The sequence below is a fragment of the Otolemur garnettii genome, unplaced genomic scaffold (assembly GCF_000181295.1).
Source record: "Otolemur garnettii isolate 467f Iridium unplaced genomic scaffold, OtoGar3 scaffold00004, whole genome shotgun sequence".
NCBI lineage: Eukaryota > Metazoa > Chordata > Mammalia > Primates > Galagidae > Otolemur > Otolemur garnettii.
This window is the reverse complement of record NW_003852399.1, coordinates 34,365,142-34,384,862: the sequence shown is the minus strand read 5'-3', so window position 1 is coordinate 34,384,862 and position 19,721 is coordinate 34,365,142. Positions and strand designations below refer to the sequence as shown.

General features: G+C 39.3%; 1 pseudogene; it reads left to right on the top strand.

Moving 5' to 3' along the window:
- The first annotated feature begins 507 nt into the window (after window positions 1–507).
- LOC100950975 lies at window positions 508–2,042 on the top strand (annotated as a pseudogene).
- Window positions 2,043–19,721: the final 17,679 nt, after the last annotated feature.

Genomic DNA, 19,721 nt, shown 5'->3' with positions numbered 1-19,721 from the left:
GTCAGAAGGTTGGCAACTTATTCACTTCACTATACAAGGTAAAGACCATAAGCCCTCCTCCAAAGGCAGAGGCTGTAACTAAGGCCAGGAATGATGTCACATAGGCATTGCTGAGGTCACAGAAGCTTGCCTAGCCTCCCCTCTGTCTCCTGAATCTCACTCAGTCTTACCAGCCAGCTGCCTCCTGCACACACACACCAAGGCTAGGAAGGGTCAGAGACCATCCGGGCACTGTTAGGTACCCAAAGGGAGTGGGAAAATTGGGGGATTATTCAGTATATAGGATATATAGGATTTACCTCAGCATTCTCAGTGCTAGGAAGAGGAGGCTCATGTTGTGGCTGTGGTAGATGGCATGGGGGTGAGGGGTAGAGGGCAGGGAGCAGCAAGGACAAGGGGATTTGATTTAATATTAATCTTTACCCTCATTATTTGTTGGTCCTCACTTCTCCTCCCTCTTCACCCTTTAGTCTCATCTCCCCTGACCTCCTCCACCTCTAACTGACCATGGCATCTGAAGCAGAGAAAACATTCAAGAAGTTTGCTGCCTTTGAAGACTCCTCAAGCAATGGCACTGAAATGAACAACAAGAACTTCTCCAAGCTGTGCAAAGACTGTGGCATCATTGATGGCAAGACGGTCACCACCACAGATGTGGACACTGCGTTCAACAAAGCCAAGTGAGGAATCACAGACACAGGGGTAGGGGTGAGGAGGACCAGCAAGGTAGCTAGCCATGGGAGGTCATGTGCTTTACTGCAGAACAATGCAGTGGGCCTACTAAGCACTTACAGGATGTCTGGCACTGTGTTGTTCTCTGAGACACACAGTGATAGGACAATAGAGGCCAAACCTAAGTAAGGGAAGGGCCTTAGAAGGTAACGAGTTTATGCTATAAAGTTCCTGGATTTTTGTTTGATTGACCAGGGGCAAGAATGGGGGAAACATCACATTTCAGCAGTTCACAGAAGCAATGAAGGAACTGGCCCAGAAGCGGTTCAAGGAAAAGAGCCCAGATGAAGGTCTGAAGGACATGTATAAACTCATGGAGGGCAAGGAACCGGCCACCACTGCTTAACTGTGAGTGATAGTTTTCATCTCTCCCCCTGGACTCTATTTCCCTAGATCTCTACTATTCCAATTCCCTCCTGCCCACCAGGGTCCCTAACCCTGACAACAGTTGTGACTGTAGGGGGAAATACCATGTGGTCCTCTGTTAAACAGATTTTAGACATCTAGTGCTGTTTCTAGTGCTGGAAACAGATTTTAGACATCTAGTCATTTCAGAGGTAAGCAAGCAGTGGCCCAGAGAGGGGAAGTGACTTGTGGAAAGTCCACAGCCATTTTACTAGTAGATTTAGACTCACTTCCAAGTCTCCAATATCTGAGCCAGACAACTGGGAGTTGGCAGCTTTTGGGAATATTAGTGTAGAGGACTTGGTACCTGATCCCCACTCCTCTTTCATTCTCATTTAAGGTTTAATATCAGGCCTCCTGCCTCTCACCCACCCTCTTTATTGTTCCCTCTGTGCTAAAAATTCTTTCTTTTCTCTTTTTGGGTCTAGGAATGAAGTCCTCTCACAGCAGTCTGGTCAGAATAACTCCTTTAGAAATAGAAAAATCCACTGTCCCTCTGTACTCTGGAGTCCTTTTCCCTTGTGAGTGAATGTCTGTGACTAAAGCACCTGTGCCATTCCCTTGTGAGTGAATGTCTGTGGCTAGAGCACCTGCCCACAGCTGCATCTGGGCCCTAAGAGAAGTGGCCCCATGCCCAAGGTGGAGTAAGATCCAAGGACTTGTTCCAAGTATCTCAAGGTCATCTTTGGGGAGGGGGAGGAAGGCACTCAAATCCATTATTTGGCTGTAGAAAGCAACAACAGTGGGTGCAGTGGACCATCTGACTGACATCAAGTACACCGGCAGCCACAAGAAGCACTTTGATGAGAGTGGCAAGGGCAAGGACATCACAGGATGGGAAGAGACAACTGATAGGCTGTGTGAGTGGCAACAAGGGTGCTGGCACCAATGACAAGAAGAATTAGACAGAATCCTCATCTTAGCTTTGTAGCCTCCTGACCCTGTATCTGTAACATCAGGGTGTGGGGGGAAAACAATAAACATCTGTGTGTGCATCAAAAAAAAGAGTCAAAGAATGCCTCAAAGATGAAAGGTATTGGGAAGTAAGAGTGAAATACTGAGGAATCATAAGACCCAGGGGCAGAATCAGGGTTTCAGGGAAAGATGATCTCAATTTGAGTAGAGAAAGTCTATGAAAGACCAGAATGGGAGCAGATGAAGAGGTCCAGGAAAATTCCTTAAGTGGCTTAGGGCTGTCCCTGATCCTTGTATTGACCCATGGGTAGAGAGGAGTAATATGTTTTGGGTCTCTTTTGGGGGGCAAAGGAGGTTTCCTTAAAAGAAAGAGGACATGAAAGTCTCTGCTTGTGATTTTGCCTTTTTTTATTTTTATTTTTTTGAGACAGAATCTCATGTTGTCATCCTCTGTATTGTGACATCATAGCTCACAGCAACCTCCAACTCTTGGGCTCAAGTGATTCTCTTTCCTCAGCCTCCCAAGTAGCTAGGACTACAGGTGCCCACCACAATGCCTTGCTATTTTCGGAGATGGGGTCTTGCTCTTGCTCAGGCTAGTCTCAAACCTGTGAGCTCAGGGCAATCTACCCACCTCGGCCTCCCAAAGTGCTAGGATTACAGGCATGAACCACCACACCTGGCCCTGTGATTTTGCTTTTTTCTGATATCCTTGGTATTGTGTTGGTACAAATTAGCCAATTAATACATGTGTTTTGAATAAATTAGTCAATATAATGAAAGACAATTTCCAATGAATAGTAACTTAACTATCCCTCCTTCGTTTCATAATATTATACTTACAAATTAAGTTAATGACTTACCTCAACTTTCCTTAAAAGGCTGAACTTGAATTCCAGGGCTACTAGAACTCAACCAGTAGTTTTCAACTTCGCCTGTGCATAGAAAGCTTTTAAACAAACCTTGATTCTTAAGGCCAACCTTCAGATATTCTAAATTGGTTTGAGTGGAGCCTAAGCATTAAGGTATTTAAACACCAAGTGACAGCAATTTTCCAGGTGAATATAATATTCGGCTAGGAATTGGATTTTCATAGGTTTTCTTAAAATTCGTCAAATTTTTTGCTACTTGACTTTATCACACTCTCACCAAAACTCAATTATTCTCAGAATTCTTTGAGTTTAATCCGTAAGTACATTGTGATGAATAAGAAAACAACTTAATGATTCACAAAAAATAATAGCTATAATTTAAACTGCTAAGTGATGCCCAGGAGTATCAGTTTATGCCCACTCCATCTTAGCAATTTTAGCTTCTCTATCCCACTTGTCTCCTGATCCCCCAAAGTAAATTATTAATACCCATCTGTAAGAGTAAATTACTTTGGGAACTTCCTTATTTATTTCTGTCCTATTCATGATATGAGCCCCACTTCACCTAGAATGAACTATTGGTTCAGTGACAATAAACTGAATTTTGTACTAGGACCCCTGTACCTGCTAGCATTTGGATTTGAACACATGAAGGTTCAATTTTTGACACTTCCCACTAGCTTTTGTCTATGACTAACTCTTAGCAACTTATGTTGAAAGAGTAATTGACTTCATTCCAATTCCGGTCAATTAGGACTGCAGATGGATGACTAATAACCCACCTATCCACCTCCCCTCACACACCAGGAAGGGATCAGAAGAACATAAGAAGGAGAAGGACCAGGCCAGTAGAAATAAGAAAACAGCATTACACTTCACTGGCAGGGGTGATACCATGATCATAAAAACAGCATAGGACAATGGGTAGTAATTACCTATGAAGCTCATTGTAAAGTCTTACAATTCAAGCTAAAGTTAAGTCTACTGATGAACATTAATAAAATAAAATACATTGAAATTAAACACAAATATCCATTTAAAAACATTTTCTGTACATTTTTCCTAAACTCAAAAAGGATAAAAAAATGAATGTCCACTACAGATATTTATTCCCATGACTAAGAACGGAAGACACACATAAATAGCACTGTAGCCTAACTTAGGAGTTGTGAGAAGGTGGATTTCTATGGGATAGAATTTTTAATACCCTTGTCTGCTGTCTAAGACAAAATGGGTCTTCCCCCATTTTTCTCTTCTCTTTCCTTTTCTTCTCTCATGGTTTACTTCTGTTGAGGTGTGTGTCTGGACACGTTGATGTTTTACATTTAAGCAAAACGTGCACTGTGATGGCCATTACATCATATTGATGTGTAGAAATGCAACCCTGGTGCATTTAATGTACTAAAAGATTGCCATAGACTCTCATCAAATCTGTTATTTTCCTTACCATTTACAGTATATAGTTCATCTGTAGGAAACAGACTTTGTATTAATTTCTCTGGGAGCTGATAGTTTCCATATGAACCTTTCACCATTTGGGTATTTTCTCTAAAAAGCAAAATGTAACCGTTTACCTGCTTATGTATTGAGAGAAGCACTGAGAAAATGGGATGAATGGCAGCTTGCATCTCAAACTTGGCTCCAAATTCGGGCATGTCTAAGTAAGCCTTAGTAGACACTATTGCTACAAAGAATAAAGGTTGGACAATTGTAGGCATCAAAAGAAATAGGCAGCAGATTGGAGAACCAAGAGGCCCTAGACCAATAAGGAGCCACATTTGTCAAGATTCATGTACGAGATAAAAAATGTTCTGCTGAACAGCAGTGCTGCTATTCTCAGCATGAGAGTGTCACCAACTCCCTGTGACCCTGCCTCAGGCAGGGGCAGAAAGATGGTTTATAAAAGGACAATGCATGAAAGCCAGAGGGATTAAAAGGAATCAGTTCTCAGAAAGGTTGGTTCTCAGGCTTTTTCCATGCCTTTGTAGATATACACATGACATTTTATTAAAGAAACCCAGATTCTATCTCTGCTATTTATTAATATTGTTCAGGGAAAGAAAGTAAATTCCATAAAATGAGTAAATTTCCAAGATGGGCTTTAAACATAATAACATTCAGATGAATCATGAGTAATCTCTTTCAAGTAATTTATGCTCTTTTGTTAAAATATAAGAATTGACAACTCATTGCCACTTATTTTGAAAAGATTGAACATTTAAGCTAAGTGTTACTCAACTCATGTCTGTAGTTTATAGGATTCCAGCCTGGTTATGATCATAGCAAATGGTAGCAGCACTGAATGCATTTAGCCAAACATAAAGGAAAATAATTATCCATAGTGGTCTAAGCTCAAATGCCCACCTAATTCTTTGTAATTATAGTTTTATCAACCAATTTTTTTACTTAATCCTCCCCTTATAAAAGGTTTGTTTTACCCCTTTTTTCACAGAAGTATGATCACCATATATCAAAATATAATAAAGACATGAAAACAGACACATCACATCTCTATCCAATCCTTACTTTAGTGTAGCAATTCACTGTGTAGTCTATAATATGAAACATTAAACTTGGCATTTCCTTCAAGCTCTAAAAGTTTAAAACTCACCAATAAACATTTATGGAAAGTAAGTGACACCTGAAATTCCTTTTCAGGGAGAGTTTTGGTTCACTGAGCAAATGAGTAAGTGGAGCCACCATTCAACCACAGAAGGAACCTAAGCTGTATTTTTTTTTTTTAATTTCTCAAATCAAGAAATTGTTTTTGTACAGAATTTTTACAGCACTCCAGAATAATGGTTTCCAATGGTGATTTTTAAGATAAAATCAGATTTTGCTTCATGATACCTCACTGTGATTTGTGCGTTTACACAGGCAAATTTTAAGAAAAGGCATGATATACAAAAGAGTTGAACAAGTAAAAAAAAAAAAAAAGAGAGAGAGCATGGCGTAGGTCTATGTCAGCTATGCTAATAAACATATTTCGTTTCATAATATTACCTAGTGAAACATATACCTCTTACAATGTACCTCTTACAAATAAACAGAAGTATGAGTCTAGACAGTAAATGAAAAATGTGTATTAATTCCTATTATGCACTAATGAACCATGACTCTTTTTTTCCCCCTGAGGGAAGGATTCTGATGTGCGACTGAGGTCAAACTAAACTCATTCTCATCCATATGGAATTTAAAATAGTTCAGCAACTGCTCATTTCTTGTGAAACTTACCTTTTATTCAGCTCTTAGTATCCTCTTATCTCTACTTTAACATTTCACGGGGCACAGAGATGTCCTGAAATAAGTACCTGAAGAAATCTGCATCTATTAAAGTCTGTTCTGCTCTTAAGGTTCTGTCTTCTGCCCTGAGATGGTCTAACAATGTTAATATTGACCTTAGCTCAGGCATTTTTAATGGAAAAACATATATACACCTTTAAGACCAATATTTACTAGTTAAGGAAAACAACAAGTAAATTTAAATTGAGTGTCTAATTAAATCTTATTTTACTTTGTCCATCTCAGCTGGATGGGCATAAAGAGTTTTAGTATTTGCTAAGCAGTCTTCATTATCTCATGTGATTCTTAGGAAATTTGTTTGAAGTAAAAAGAACAGAACTCTTTTATGTAGATTGGTGAGTGAAAGAAACAATTTGCCACCAGGTCTTCAGATTCCACATCCTATATTCTGGGTAGAAGCAGAAATAGTACCTGAACAGTCTGCTCGGCTCTCCTGATATCTTCCTTCTTCCTATAGTTTCTCAGCCCAATTGGATGCCTTCTTTGTTTCCTCCTTTGGCTAAGAATCTCCATAGGCTACCATGGCTTCCTTCTGGGCTTAAGGGTTAAAACTTCAGCATGTTATAAGTCAGAGACTGTGTTATTTGTTTGAGGACTGTCTCTCATAACAGATTAGACCCTTTCCTTGCTGGCAGGGGAATAGTTTGGGAACTCTTTAAGGGCCGTTAGGTGTGCTACAGGTTTGGATGTGAATGGAGAGTAGCCTTTCCTTTTGATGTTCAGAAAATCAGCACAGAGAAAAGAAAAGCTGCTGCTCTTTGATCTTCCGGGGTTACCAGTTATCTATGTGCCTGCTTCACTCTGAATGTTTTCAAAATAATAATAAGAACAAAAGAATATGACTGTCTAATGTGCACCAGGCCCCACATAATGACATTGTACATACATTCTCTCATCAATCTCTAAAACTCAATGAGAGTGATATGTTTTAATACCCATTTATGGATAAAGAACCTGAGCCTCAATCTTCTTATCTTTTAAAACATAAATATCCAGGCATGTCAAATTAGTTAAGTAACTAAGTAGCCGAGCTGGGATTCAAATCTGCACTTCCTGGCTGAGGGGCTCTATTATTTTCATTTTGCCTCTGCATTTGACTTTTTATAATTATTCCATTGACCTTGAATTCTCCCCATTTTGAGACCAAAAGTTACTGTCGGTCATGTTTAGTTTGAAATGGGTCCGGAGTATATATCACTTATTTTACAAGATGGCACCAAATAACACTTGTTTAATTAAATGGTCTTTAATAGACGTATGGAAGTGGGCAGAATTAGGATGAATTAGGGGAAGAGAAAACATTTAAAATTGTTAGTATTTGATAGCCATTGCACAGCAAAAGGAAGGGGGAGAAAAATGGTGGAAAAAATGTTTTGGTTTAATTTCTCTGGTTGGTGAACACTCCATTTTAAATGTTCATGCTTGAAACATAAATACATTTGTAGTATTATTACATGTATGGCATCCATGGCGACTAGAAGATGGGTGTTCCATTTTGCTAAGTTCTAAAGCCTCACATCCAGAGCATGTGACAAACTGCACCACAAGTAGCTGGCTGTCTGCAAGAGCTGGTTGCTGAAAATCTGCATCAATCAAAGCCAGCTCCCTGAGCTCAAAGTGCTGGAGATAGCACAATCATTAAACAGTAATGCAAATATAAAAGCAATATCTCACCTCATTAGTACTAAATATGTTGTTTATTCTTTCCCCAAGTAAAATGTTTAGAAGCCTGCATAATGAGGGTCTCGTTGACAGAGGTGTGGAATTATGAAGCTGCTAAATCCAGCTTGAAGACAGAGTGATAAAATAGATTGGATTTCGCAATAGCTGTGCTTAGAGCAAATTTGGGTGGCTGGGTTCCACATTAGCACATTGTTTTGACATTCACACGCTCAGAGATTCCATTTCATGGTGATGGGGTGAGGGATATAACATGTGGGTGGAGAAGAAAGTGTGCAGGCTGAAGTCAGAAGCTATAGGCTATCGGCAGAGAAGGAAATTAGATGAGTTCTTGAAGTGATATCTTATTTTCTGTTAAGGGTATTTGCATGACAAACACCATGAAAGTGGTCTAGAGGAATAATGAAAGGTGATGGTCACTGAAGGAACCAAATTAAACTTGAGAATGTTACCTGTCTAGAGTACTCCTCGTACAAATGTGCATTCAAGATAAAAGTTTGTCCTTTGAGCTCTATTCTCCAGTACACACCTCATGACGAAGGGAGGTTAGAAATATCAATTCAGCTCTTGGGATGTGGGTAAAAAGTGAACGTAATGGACCACTAGACAGCAAGCTCCTTGAATGCAGTAGCCTTATCCAATTCTTCCCTGATGTAGAAGGCCTCGCACCTAACAGTTCTCTATAAGTAGGTGCTGAGTCTATAAATGAAAAGGGGATATTTTCTGGTTCTTTTCCATGTCCACTTATCTTCTTCAAGATACTGGTTGTGATTTATAAGTGTTGTCTGAGAAGATTCCTAAGCAGGCTGTGTAAAAGCCACGTCGGGAAGCATTTGTTCTGCGCTGCCCAATTTCACCTTGTGACCGCTCCCCCGGATTCTATCACCATCCACATAGTTGTGTATGTCAGACTCATGAAAGAAAGAAAAAGGAAGCTGCAATCTGTGCTTCAAAAGACAATTTTTAAGTTACCACTACATCTTACTGCTTTTTGTACCCTTTTGTATTCCATGGCTCTTTGGGGATCAATAAGGGGATAGACAAGGAAATAATTTCTTGTCTTCATAGACTATTGGCTACTGGAGATTTTTCTACTGGTAAATTCCCTTAGTCTAGGCATGGAGCTTCTCTAGTCTGTAAGGGCAGCTGATTTCCTATTTGCTCAAGTGCCTATGATGTATGTTAGAGAATGGTGACTCCTGGAATATGTCCCTGGGACCTAACACAAAGGCATTGATAAAGCTTTCCCAGAGCAAAAGGTAGATGGGTGACCAAAAGGGGGAAAGCAAGTTAGAAAAAAGCCAAATTTGCCTGTCTTTGGATGGTTAAGGAGGCAACCTGTTATAATGAGAGGGTTTGGAGTAAGATAAAACTGTGTTCAAATTTTGCTCTGCCATTTACTTGTTGTATAAAGTTTCATTAACACCACTGGTTCTCAGTTTCTGCCTCTTTAAAATGGCAATCCTTACACTAGTCATCAGGTTGTTATGACAATTCAAGGAACAACAAAATCCTTAGCACATTAACCGTTATTGGTATAATTTAGTTCATTGTTGCATAAACTTTTTAACTGAATAGTCAAACCGGTTTGATATGCATATGTGGATGCCTCATTTATTTGCTTGTTTCAAATGTATGAGGTGGTTCAAATGCAAAGGCCTCTGAACATGTGTCCATAGCAAATATTCTAAAAATAAAGAAAATTAGTATGCTGTTTTGTGCATTTTAATACATTGGTAAGTCCATGTGTTCTGCCTAATGAAGCAAATGTGTGTGTGTGTGCGTGTGTGGGGAGAGAGGAGAGAGAGAGAGAGAGAAAGAGAGACTAGCTAGTATGCATTTCTTCACAGTTCTTTCTCATTCTGTACAGAAAGGATAACCTTAGGCAAGTGTTTTACCTGTCTGGTTCTCAGTTTCATTATCTGAGAAATGCAGAGAATGCAGTGCATGAGGCAATCCCCTCCAGTTCTGGAAGAAAGAGATACAAACCATTTTTGTAAGGTCAACAATGTTTAAGTTCCTGTTAATCATGCAGACATTTGAACAATCCTTAGTACTGATATTAAATTAATTTCCTATCTCCAAGGTGAATAGGAGGACTTTAGTTGACATAACAAGGAGAAGAATTCCATAAAATGCTTGGTACTCTTTAATAAAGATTAAAGAAAACCCTTTCTTTATAAAGAAGTAGATGGAAATACAGGTACCCCTCATTATTCAAAATTTTACAATTTGAACTCAAAAGACAAATACAAGTGTTTTTTATTATTGCCCAAACTCTGAATTCTTACTGGCCTAACTGAACCCTTATACTGAGTGATAGTAATCATGTTTGTCTTACAGCCCTGAAAGTTGCTATAACCAGAGTTCTCAGCATGTGATCTCAATTCCCTGTACCAACATCAGGGATGTTTTTCTTTGCTTACTAAAAATGTACAAAATGAATCCTTCCATATATCTCCATAACTCTCCTGGGGAACATTCTATAACTGAAAAGATTTTGCCCTGTATTTGAGTTAGGGAAATAGATTTAGTTGGCCTCCTGGAAGCGGTGGTTTTGGGTCAAATCCTAAAAGAAGAAATACCTCCCCACAAAGCCAGTATTTTAAAAGATGGGGGAGGGAATAGACAGTTTCTTCTCAAAGAATAGAATTAGGGAGTATTTGGGGTATGCTTGGATATGCTTTTTGAAATAAATATATCATTGAAAAGAACACAGATAAACACACTCACCTTAAAGATGTTTAAAGAAATCATGTGATGGTCAGAAATGGGGATCAGGTAGAAAGTGCAGTTAAAAGAAGGTCACTAAGGGAGATGTTGGCAAAGTTTAAGTGCTCTCTAGGAAAATGTAAATATTGATTCTAAGACTTTTTGTGAATTTCGTGAAATGTTATAATTTATTGGAAAGAGATAACCTTAATCAAGATTTTTCTCCTCTACCCAAAATACCATAATTACAAGTTATCCTCTCTAACTTCCATTCAGCCCTGAGCACCCACTGCTTCAGAAGGATTGCAGCAAAGAGAAAGTTCCTAGGCAAAACTCAATTTTAAATTCCAGAGCACACTTTGTAAATGCAAGACAAAGACTTTGATTTCTTTGGGGAATGGAGTTGGTCCTGTGCAGAGCAATACTCACAGAAAAACAGTTCACATTCATTAAAAATAGTTGCTAAAAATTCCAACTAGAAGAAGAATTTATGGACTGGGGTTAGAGTTTATGAGAAATAAAGAAAGATGCCAGTAAGTGTACGATAAAAGGGTTTGTCCTCTATTCTCAGACCTAGTTCAGGAAGGCCACAAAACTATATTTTTTAAGGTAATACTTGCTGCTGCAAGCAAATTTTGTAAGCTTAATAGAATAATTTATTTATTTTTTTTTATTGAGTGGTAACTATGTACATTAATGCACTTCTGGGGTATAGTGTGGTGTTTTCACACACAATCCAAAACACTTCCATCAAACTGGTTAACAGCCTTCACGTCATTTTTTTAGTTATTGTGTTAAAATGTTCACATTCTACTCTTAGAAAGATTCACTTGTACCCTTGTAAGATAAACCTCAGAAGTGATCCTTCTAATCCCCCTCCCTCCACCCATTTCCCCCTCCTCTCTCCCTCCCCCCTCCCCATTTTCCTATAGCTTTCATATAAAAGGACGAATGGATCAACAAACTGTGGTATATGTACACCATGGAATACTATGCAGCCATAAAGAAAGATGGAGACTTTATGTCCTTCATGTTCACATGGATGGAGCTGGAAAATGTTCTTCTTAGCAAAGCATCACAAGAATGGAAGAAAAAGTATCCAATGTACACACCCCTATTATGAATAATTTATTTCTTATGCAATCATCCACGAAGAAAGTTGCTTTAATTGGTGGGAAGCTTTACTCCATGTGGTAACACAGGGACCCAGGCTTCTTTCATTTTGGGACTTCTCAATTCCCTAGGGCCTAGGTATCCAGTAGCTAAAAGTGAAAATTCATACATGCTTCTTATAAATCCTGGTATAGAAGTGAGATAAGCCTGCACCTCTATGTTTTCTTCTAGTAGTTTTATAATTTCAGATCTTATATTTAAATCTATGGTGTGAAATAAGGGTAAAATTTCATTCTTTTGCATATGGATATTCAATTTTCCCAAAACCTTTCACTGAAGAGTTTATCCTTATCCCATTGTGTGTTCTTGGCATCTTTGTCAAAAGTTGATTGACTGTCAGTGCATGCATTTATTTCTGGGCTCTCTCTTATGTTTAATTGGTCAGTGTGTTCCTTTTGATGCCAGTGCCAACTGCTTACATTATTATAGCTTTGTAAAATAGTTTGTAATCAGATAATGTGATACCTCTAATTTTGTTCTTTTTGTTCATGGTTGCTTTGAACTCCTCTGTGAGTTAAAATTGATTGGAAATCTCTATGCTTCCTGTGATTGGATTTTGACTTCTTTCCTCAGATTTGGGAAGTTTTTAGCCATCAATATTTTAAAAATGCTAGTTCTCTTGATTGTGTCCCATAAATCCTATAGGTTTTCCTCAATTTTTATTTCTTTTCTTGCTCCTCTAAGTGGATAATTCAAATGCTCTGTCTCCACATTCACTGATTCAGCCTTCTGTTTCTTAAGTCTGCTGTTGAATATTTCTATTAACATTTTTTAGTTCAGTCATTGTATTTTTTTTTTTTTTGAGACAGAGTCTCATTTTCTTGATAGAGTACCATGGCATCATAGCTCACAGCCACCTCAACTCTTGAGCTCAAGCCATTCTCTTGCCTCAGCCTCCCAAGTAGAAGGGACTACAGGTGTCTGCCACAAAGCCAGGCTATTTTTAGAGACAAGGACTTGCTGTAGCTCAAACTGGTCTCAATTTTCTGAGTTCAGGCAATCCACCCACCTCAGCCTCCCAGAGTGCTAGGATTACAGGCGTGAGGTACTGTATCCAGCCTCAGACATGGTAGTCTTAATATTTATAATCCCTATTTTTTATTTTTTCTATTTCTTTGGTTACATTTTCATTTTGTTTTTTGTCAAATGACTCTTCATTTATATTTTCTTGTAATTCACTGAATTTTTTAAGACATTCTGAATTCTTTTGAGTAAATTTGATCTCCATTTTTTTTGAGTAAATTTGTAGAACTTTATTAGTTTCTTTTGGTGGCATCATAATTTTCTGATTTTTTATAATCTTTGTGTCTTTGCATTATTAATGTCTGTGTATTTGAGAATCTAGCCACTTCTGGCTCTTCAGATATTCTCCAGAAGGGATAGACCTTCACAACTTACTTTACTCTGTCATTCTGGATGCACCAGCTGGTAGCAGCTCTAAGGAGGCAGAGCTTGCTGTTGGATTCTCTAGTTGGCTGGACTGCTGCCTTTACTAGGAGGTTGTAAGAGTCTACTGGATAGGCTCCAATGCCCATCAAAACCACTGCAAGTAGGAAGTACTAATATCTGGGCATTGTGATAATTTTTGATTGGGCAGGATTGAGGGTGTAGTCCTTGGCTGAGCAGTACTGCTGTTTATGTCCTTCTGTTGGGCAGGGCTGTATGCTTGGCTTTGAGATAGCCACTGCTTGAAGCTAAAGGGTTCAGAGGCCATGCTCTGTAGAAATTCATGGTTGTGGCTTGCCTCTTGGCTTGGATGGGACTCTGAGTCTGGGTTGAGTCATTGTCTAGATCTTTGGGTTTAGGGGGTTTAACTCCTAAACTCTGTAGAAATACATGGTATCAGGCATCTCTCTGCCTGGGTGGGGCCTTGATATAGCTTTGGGACTAGATCCAAGTGGGACAGATCTAGCCCCTGTGCTCCAATGCATGGTGGAGGGCATCTCCCTGCTTGAGGAGAGCCTTGGGGTGGGCTCTGAGTTTGGGTTAACCACTGTTTGGACCTCCACTTTGGGTAGGTCTATCTCCTAAGCTCTGAAGAAATGAGCTGTGGCTTATACCTCCCAAACCCCTCTAGAAGCCTTTAAGTAAGTTTTGAGGCTGAGTGCAGAAGCCTGGGAGCTTAAGCCAGACTGAACTTCCACACTGTGCTTTTGGGAGTGACCAGCCTAGCTTCACTGATGAGCTATCTGTTGCCTGGAATCTCTGATCAGGTGGAACTTCCAGCAGGAACACAAAGCTACCTATTAAGATCTTCAAGACTCTTTTATTTGTTTCTATCTGATGGATAGTCTAGTTCTGCTGTTTCCTCCTGTGTTCCTGGGCAGTGTCTCTGAATACTGAAGGAGCTGGATGAATGCTTCCAGTTCTCTTTTCCCTCTGTAGAAACTATGGGCCTAGGAGGATCTTTCTGTGTGATGCTATGCTCACTTAAGGGAGAAGAAGGGATGATGTGGTCAAACTGAGGTCCATCCTCTTACCGTTCTAGTTTTTATTTAGTTCTGTGATCCACATTCAGTTTTATTCCCCAGTTTTGTGGGTTATTTCAACATTGCTTTTGACTGTAGATAATTGCTATGTGGACTTTCTGTGGATAGACGTGAAGATGGAGACCTCATATTCTGACTTCTTGATGCTACTCCTCTGACTTTGCATTTCAGACAAGGATAGAAATAAAGACTTGCTGAGAAGTCAAAAAACTGCTGAGGGAGAACATTGCAAACATGAATGAAGAAAAGTGTCCTGGATGGCATGAGCATGTCTGGTGTGTCTGATGAAGAAAATGGGGTCAGTGTAGCTCAAGCAGATTACACAGGAGATGAGCCGTAGGAAGTGAACTCAGAGACATAACATACAGAAGCATAAATATTGTCAACACTTCAAGAGAATTGAAGACAATAAATCAGCTTCCAAATGACCTTCCTAAGACTTATAAATTTAGTTAATGTAAATCTATCTCAAAGATAGTTCTTCTCAAGATATAGACAAAATCAGGTTTCTGAGGCTGCATGGCTTTTGCAGACTTTATATTTTTGTAACTTTTGTGCAGTGAGGTCCCTTGGGGGCCCTCAGGCTGCACTATCAAGTTAATCCATCACTGGCTATATCCTCTCCCAATCAATGGCCTTACACACAGCATATGCCAATCAGGTTGTGCCCTCAATGGGCAGCCCATTTCTTCCTCTACAACATGTGCTGTAGAAAAAGTGTGTATCCCACATGCAAACACAAAATAGATGCCTCATCACTCCCACAAAGGCAATTGGGTAGAACAGTTTCTGTTACCTTTTGGCACACAACTCCCATCATACCCTTTTGTTACTTCTTCTATGTTTCAGTGTACCTTGATCCTCACCCTGAACTGACTTGACCTGCATAAAACTACAAAGGGAAGTAACTGAAAGGAAGTATATGAGGTGGTTTGTGACTCTAATTAATATGCTTGGCTTGAGAATCCTGCCAACGGTCCCAGAAATGTACCTAGACCCAATGGTCCAGGGCAGCCCAGGAGCTATGTTCTGAGCCCCTCTCAACAGCCTTTATGCTTCTTGCTCTCTTCATCCGACCCTTCAACCCCCACAATGCACAGCTCCAGCTGGTCATCCAGGGCCATTTCCCAGGGTATTTGCTAAGGCATAGACCAGAAGGTGGATTTTCTTCTAGTCTTCAGATTGAGGAAGCGAGCATATTCTACTTTATTGTACTATTTTTCTCATGACTTTTCAAATTCTGTGGGATAAACGTTTCCAAATAAAAACATGGTCACAATAGTTATTTTCCACCTGCAATCTCATATATTTCCATGTATTATTTCAGCACTTATTGAAGAATCATGGTTATTAAACCTTAGCCTTTGTGTATCAAGTCATAGATCTATTTATCCTCTAATTAATTTATTTGTTGACTATATTGCATAAAAACTGTTTGGTAAACACATCAGTTTTTAACCCTGATAAAAGCAAGGCAGTGTATGAATTTAAAAATAATTTTGTTTTCATTTTAGTAACACTTTTATAAATAATGTTTCTAAACCAACCATAGGAATAGATAGCATACTAAATAATTTTCTTAATGTTGATGTTAAGATATAAAGGTAATATTTAGGGTTGAGGCCTTCTGTGCTATAGTCAGTGTGTACTAAACATTGATTAGCTTTGAATTTGCACAGAGCATAGAACATAGAGGCAAAGGCAAGCAGACTGAGTATTAAATCTTGATTTTCCTATTTAGGAGAATCATAATTTACGTACGCAATATTATGTTTCTGAAATGGGCGCAAAATACTTTTATTAAGTAGATCCAGATATAGATTCTCTTTCAAAAATTTCTATTCTTCTCTATAATCTTCTAATTATGAATACAATCTGTTTATTTTATCAGAATTAACATAAGCCCTTTATAGTTTTGATAAAAATTATGTATATTGGAATGAGTTCTGAAACCTCTATTTACTTTCTAGGTTAAATCTCACCATATAAAGAATTATCTCCTGTATGAACAAATGTGACAAATCAACTTGGATCAGTTTGATGGTTCTCACACCTTTAGCATTCATAAGACAACATTTTTATGTCACCAGCTGTAACCCAGATGGTACATATTAATTTATATATGAATATTGGAAAAATATATGGCTTCCATCTGAGGTCTTTTAAGTATGATTTTTAAATTGATGTGCATATTGCTTTTTTCCCAATGTGCACCATAATGCAGTCAAAATATGACTCCCAGGTGAATGAACAATTATTTGTTTCATTTGGTATCATTCTGGAATTCTGAGCTATGACTTCTGAACACATTTGTATCTTTTCAGATTCGGTTTCAACTGGCTGAAAAGCAATGTGATAGCGTCAAGTAACTCTCATTACATTGAACGACAGTGCTGATAAGATAAATTTAGAACATCTTTCATCTCATTTTCAACATTAACAACTGTTCCTATAGTCTTCTCAGCAGACATAAATGTGTAATAAAGTTTAAACATTTTAATGCTTTAGTCTCTCCTGTTTTGATAAATATTAGCCATAAGGTGGTACTGAAACACCATTCCAAGCTCTCTAGGTTTTCAAAAATAAATGTTCATCACATAACTATTTACAACAACAAAACAACACCCCATAGAGCCAATTCAGTAGACACATCTGAGATTATCGCCTCCTGTTAGCTTTCCCTTCATTCCAAAAAAAGTTTGAGGTACGTTGTTCAAAAGAAACAAAAATGTATGAACGTTCTGGGACAGTCTTTGAATGTATCTTTTAGAAGAGGTCTGGAAAGGATTATTAAAGAAAAAGAAATTTCTTCATATTTCTCTTCCTCTCCTTCCACCTTTCTCTTTCTCTTTTCTATGTTCTTCTTTAGTCTATTGCTACTTAACAGACATCAGATCAGTACTTACCCCCTCTTTGTGCAATTAGCATATGCATGGATAAGTAGACACACTTTAGGGGCCAGAAAATTGTTCACCAAATTTAGAATGAATATGCTGATATACCCACTTACTTGTCCCAAATAATATAAGAATATCATGAACACTGTTCAAACTATATTGTTGAATATAGAGATCATGCCTGCAGCACCATCCCCCACCTGCCTTTTGCTATGAAGCTTAGAAAATTAACTCATATTTAGCTTTCTTTATTATTTTTATATATAAATTAGAATGATTAAAGCCTCTGGTGTGCTTGGTCACTGAAAGAAAGGAAGGTGAGGAAACAGAGGAATTGCTAAGCAAAGAACATACATTCTTATTAAGTGTTCGACTAGATAGCCAGTAAGCATAAACCTGCTAAAACAGACTATAGTCATCCATTCCTGTGATGTTTAACATCCCTTTTGTAGGCTCTGCACCTGTGGCTCAAGTGGCTAAGGCAACAGCCACATACACTTAAGGTGGCGGGTTCAAATCCCCAGCCCAGGCCTGCCAAACAACAATGATGGCTGCAACCAAAAAATGGCCAGGCGTTGTGGCGGGCGCCTGTAGTCCCAGCTACTTGGGAGGCTGAGGCAGGAGACTCGCTTGAGCCCAGGAGTTGGAGGTTGCTGTGAGCAGTGATGCCATGGCACTCTACCCAGGGGGACAGCTTGAGGCTCCGTCTCAAAAAAAAAACAAAAAAACCCCCCAAAAAACCCATCCCTTTTGTAGTTGCATAAAAACACAGGATAATCATGCCCCTCACTTTTCCTCTCTCTGTTCTCTCTCCTCCGGGGGAAAAAAACCGAACCAAACAAAAACAAAAGCAAACCAACACACACACAAGAACACAACCTCTCAGCACTCCCTGTAATTCAGCCTTCAAGCAACAAAGTTCCACTACCTGAGTTATTCTGTAAATAACATAGGTATGTGTGGCCAACAGGACACTGTGTGGCATGCAGGAACAGAAGCATTTTGTCCCAACACAGTGTCACATGCTATCTCCTCGGAGGGCTTTGCTGAATTTTTCCACGTGAAAACAATTCCTGCAACTTCAGCCTGCTGAAGCAGCACTCAGGCACATGTCCAGAGAGCAACACTCTAGGCAGACACACAGCACTCCCCCATCCCAGTCCCTCTAGCCTCGACCACCCCAAGGTAGGCAGATAGGGCCCCCACCTAATCCCCGCTCTCATGCCCCGGCAGGAGGGGGGACAGTTGACCTCAGTGGAAATGGTGGGAAATGGAGAAATAAAGCTGACAAAGACAGGAGAGGAAAGATAGGATGACTTCGGAGGACCGATGCAGCTGATGGCTGCAGCCAGCACCTGAACTGTGGAAACAGCATTATTTATACAGGGTCTTAACAAGGTTACATAAATCCTAACACATGGGGTAGAGAAAACTGTGCGCTTGCCAATAACAAGGAAAGTCTGCATGGGCTACGTGACTTCTGTCAGGTGGAAAGAATGTTGTTAAAAGAGGAGAAGAGGTTGGGGGCTGCTCCCTGAGTGTATCCCAGGCTGTGGGGGCCCTGCCAGCCACAGCCCACTCCCACACCCTCCCTCTTGGTATTCATACCTGGGTGTAATACTCTCCCCTTGAGTGGGGAGGGCTGGACACAATGACTTCCATCTAACCAGCAGAAAACAACAAGGATAATAGGAAGTCACTTCCTGATAAGGCTACAAAGTATTATGACTTCCATCTTGCTAGAAGATTCTTGGTTTCATGGCTTCCATGCCTTAATAAAGCTGGTTGCCATGTAGTGAGAAAAAAACTAGAATGGTCTCTGGCCAATAGCTAGGAAGAAACCAAGGCCATCAGTCTGAAAGTATGCAAAGAACTAAGATGGCCAGTCTCGCAGCCTGTTAAGGAAGTGTATCCTGCCAATAGCCATTGAACCGGGAAAAAAGTTATTTATTGTTTAGCCTTCAGATGAAACCCCAGCCCTGGTAGATACTATAAAGACTTTTGGAAAACCCAAAGCAGAGGATATAGTGACGTTGTGCCCAAATTTCTGCCCCACAGAAACTGTGAGATGATAAACGTGTATTAAGCCAGTAAATTCATGATAATTTATTATACAGCAATGGATAATGAATATACCTCCAACAGAGTGCTTCTCAAATCCATGTCCTACATGTGAATTAAGTCCCTTCAGCCTGACTCACTGGTTGGCACATCCCAGTTTTGACTTAAACCGGTAACTTACAACAATGTATCTATCAACTTCTTCCCAAGAGGTAGGACTATGGAAGATGTGTTTGAAGTATCTGTGGGTTTCATTTATCCGTATTCTTCCATTTGAAAAACTAACAGAATTAGTTTAAGATGTTACATTTTTAATGCATGCCAGGAGTGTAGCCACAGATTTGAAAGCATCAAGCAACAGAACAAAGAAATGGCATAGAAGTTCAAACACTTCTCGAAGCTACTTTAAGTTCATTTTCTTTCCAGATAAGGATCGTTTTATTGAAATATGACCTTTAATCCAGTGATTTAGGATGTTTATG